A 4,287-nucleotide genomic window follows, 5' to 3' on the forward strand; every position below is an offset into this window, starting at 1 on the left:
CGCAGATTCGATTATTTTCTGTTTAATGAACCGAAAAGCATGCATAATACGCATTGTTAATGCTCGATTAGATGAATTTATTCCCACGTATCGGTTAGTAAATTACAGGGACCTTGATCCCCCGTGAAAGGAGGGGGGAGTAACCAGTATGCCTATTGTCCCTTTTACGGGGGTGTTCTTATCATTTGGGGGCGAGATAAAAATTCCATATGTTTACCTGTTACTTCAGAATTCTTTTTTTATTTTCCACTTTAAAGGCTGCCCGCGAGGTGATGAATTAGCTCTTTTCTTTTACAATACACAGGAAAAAAATTGCAGAATATTAATGTAGACGTTTGTTGATTACACATTATTCTATGATTGTCACGAGCCCATGACTGTGTGCTTACAACTTTATTGTACCTTTGGAACGGCGTTTTTACCGACCGAGTTATTTTTAGATTGATTTTTTCCTCAAAACCAGGCCTTTCCAGCCGATAATAAGTCATGAATACGAAATTATCACCCAATGGTTACTCGTGCAAGGCAACTCGTCTAAAAATAGCTTGATCTATGAAAATGCAGTCATAGCCCTGGGAAACAGCTTTAATATTTACTTCAACATCCGTTCGATTTTGTTGAACGATGTTCATCGATGTTGACTGCTGGAGTGGGCATGCGCAAACGGTTTTAATACGTCATCAACATTTGATCCAACAAAGCTAACGAGAGGCCTTGTATTCAGTCACAGGCTGCAGCCGCGCTTGTTACTATGAACACGGAGTTTTTACTATGGATGCGGATATAGAGATGTCATTGAGGGACCACGTATGCCCAACAATAGGGAGCCTTAGCAACGACGACGGAAACGGCAACGAGAACGTCATTCGCGTTAGCCGAGTTGAAACTGGGTCGAGACCAGCGTCTGTGACTTGACTTGTTTGCATTAAGCATGTCGCGTCAGTGATTTTACGGCATCGCTAGTTAATTGTACAGCAGTTTTGATTCTCTGTCTTCTTCTCCGTTAAGAAAGACAAGAGATATGCTTTTTCAGAGCTACGATCATAGATTGATTTCAGAGGGTGAACGTCAGAAAACACGGCTGGAAATTCTCAATCCAGTTACGATCGATAATCCTGAAACGATTCTGAATGTAAAGCAAAGTTCAGATCTGCCAGTGTTAGCTGATTTGTCCAATTCATTTGGTACGTTTCTGCAAAGCAAAGCAAATGGCAAATAAAAATGAAGCGTTCCACAAAAGAAATGATCTAAACTGATTGTGATGTCGATGTCGTCAATAAAGGATATGTGTAAGGCTAATACAGGCTATAAAAAAGATCACAGTACCACGGTATTTCAATAGGAAGAGCTCTGAGCTTTCTCCTTCTGTTTCAGAAAGATAAATAACAAATTTACTGCGCCAGTCGAAAGCAATGGCTTATACACCGAATTCACAAATGGCGGCGTACCTGCATCGAGATAGCGGCCAAACATGACATCGAGGCGTTGTAGGAAAAAATGAATAAAATAGGGGACAGCTATTCTTAGAGTTATTTTCATAGAGTTATGTCCTAGTGTTAGAGTTAAGTTTCCAAAGTCGTGAATTCAAGATTTTGGAAGCCAAAACCCTGAATTCAAGATTTTGGAGGGCCAAAATCCAGAATTCGAAATTTTGGGAGGCCAAAGAAAGGAACTAGGGCATAAGAAACACAAGATGGCAGAAAGTTCTGAAAGTTTGTCTGCCGTGTCCTAGGCGCTTGTAAGGTATGTATATCAACAACACTTGATTATACCAAGAGACTAATCATGTACATCTTCTTTCTTAAGCTTCGCATTCGTCAACATTTTTCTTATACAACTCGATGCAGTGAAAATTAGTGAGCCACTAGTTTGAGCCAAAAGGTTACAAGGACTCTGTTTCGCAAATTACAGATATAAGTATTTTGAAAAACGAAGAGAAAAGTACCCTCTCCATCACCTTGGTAGCGAAAGAAATAAAGCAGTCACGCAAGTGTCTGTCATGTGATCAGCACTCGTTTAGCAAATGCAGATACAGTGAACTTCTGACCTTTTGGTTCAAACTCTTCGTCAAAAAAAATACCAATGTATCGAGTTGCATCTAAGAAAAGTGTTAGCGAATGCGAATAATTAAGTTAAATATCGTAACATTCTACGAAGAGCTTGTATTTTCGATTTTCAAATTCTGCACTTTCAATTCAATCAATCAGCCCGTGTTTTATTCTTCGTTTTGAATTCAGGATTTGGCCTTCCGAAGTCTTGAATTCAGGATTTTGGCCCTCCAAAATCTTGAATTCAGGATTTTGGAAAGTTAACTCTAACTCTAGTCAGGGGCACCCAACGTTAATTTTCCGAAAATATCTGTTCAGAAGACGATTTGAGATCTTAGTACTAGAATTTTCGGAACATTTGTTGTAAAATTTCTTGCTTGCTTGCCTGTCCTAGGATTTTCGAACATCTAAAAAATGGTATAATTGCCCATTGTTAACGGATTTTTGCCCTAATAAGGTCACCTAGAATTTTCGGGAGCCTTCTTCTGGCTGAAATTTTCGAAAAGGTAAGTTTTGATCCCTACGATTTTCGGATCACTACTAGACTTTCAACTAGGAAATCCGAACAGATGAAAAATTTTTAGGGGATAAAAATGTGCCTATAACTACCGTTTAAATACTAAAATACGTTTAACAATGCTATGTCTAAGTGGTTTTGAACTATATTCTCGTTGGGTGCCCCTGTCTAGAGTCATAACTCTATGAAAATAACTCTATTGCTAGTCAACCCCCGAAAACTACATTCCTTCCTGCCAGAAGAGAAGGTCATCGGTATTAAAAAACGATGAGGTACGGGGTTTGGCTGAAATGTTGGAAGGATTTTGCTTAAAACAGGGGCACCCAACGTCAATTTTCAGAAAATATCTGTTCGGAAGACGATTTGAGATCTAGAATTTTCGGAACACTTGTTGTAAATTTTTTTGCTTGCCTGCCTCTCCTAGGATTTTCGAACATCTGAAAAATGGTATAATTGCCCATTTTTAACGGATTTTTACCCTAGAAAGGTCACCTAGAATTTTCGGGAGCCTTTTTTCTGGCTGAAATTTTCGGAAAGGTGAGTTTTGATCCCTATAATTTTCGGATCACTAGACTTTCAGCTGGGAAATCCGAACAGATGAAAAATTTTTAGGGGATAAAAATATGCCTATATCTACCGTTTAAATACTAAAATACGTTTAACAATGCTATGTTTAAGTGGTTTTGAACTATATTCTCGTTGGGTGCCCCTGTTAAAAGCTTTAATATGTAATCATTGTATAAAATCAGTGAAGTCGACTGTTTGAAGAAATAAAAAAATGGTCTTGTTTTTCTTTTTGTTGCCATTGTTTTTTTAAGAGCCGAAGAATACATCTTTCAAGGGAAAGAACGTTTTTTTATTGATCCGAGTCCGAATTTGTTGTACACAAAGTGCTGGAAAATTTGCCAAGCAGGGTACGAGTTGAGCTGTTGTTGATTCACTAACTCTGGTGAGGTTTAAAGCCTACCGTGAGCTAGTGTCTGCCTCTTGAGGATTTTGGTCTGCATCATTGACCAAATCCTGCGTACTTTTACTTTCAAACATGGAAAATTTACAAATTTTAAGCGTAAGAGCATAAAGAGTGGTTACTGTTAGTTTTACACGACACGCATAAACAAGCAGAGTTCCACAACACCTCCAGACACAATATGCACTGCTAGCTTAAAATTAGGTGGTTCGTCAAATTTTCTGAAGCAGTGATAGCACTTACGGTGAAAATAAAAGTGCTTGTCGTCGCTCAGTAGTGCATTCTATTCTTAAGATGCTCGTCTCTGAGCATACAAGCTCACACATTTGTAATTTAGTAATTTGAAATATGTTCACTATACCTAATCTAGTAAACAGAGGTCTGCTATGATTTCGCCAGCCTGATTGTGTGATGTCTAAGTACTCTTTTCTTTAGCAGTCATTAAACAACTAATTTAGTCAAGTAGGTACTTCCCCGTGAGATAGTGCAGTACGACAGACGTGAATAAATTAAACTATAATTCTGAAACATTTTAAAATATTCAAGGTGGAGATAGGAACGAACTTTGTAAATATAAATAATACCAAAACATTTAGATTCCCAAGTGCATATTCCCCCCTTCTTCCAGCTGGTAGGGACAAAATACACCTTATTCCAAAATGGCGACCATTTTATTATTCTTTTGTTCGCTTGCAAATTAGCTCTTGTTGCCTCGTTCAAGGTGAAATATTCTTTTGAATTTTCAGCTTAAGAAC

General features: G+C 38.1%; 1 protein-coding gene across 1 annotated transcript in view; it reads right to left on the reverse strand.

The window, feature by feature from the left end:
* LOC137971346 (uncharacterized) overlaps positions 1-4,287 on the reverse strand; it is a 122,311-nt gene that overhangs the window by 82,373 nt on the left and 35,651 nt on the right. The window lies entirely within an intron of this gene.

The sequence above is a fragment of the Montipora foliosa genome, chromosome 9 (assembly GCF_036669935.1).
Source record: "Montipora foliosa isolate CH-2021 chromosome 9, ASM3666993v2, whole genome shotgun sequence".
NCBI lineage: Eukaryota > Metazoa > Cnidaria > Anthozoa > Scleractinia > Acroporidae > Montipora > Montipora foliosa.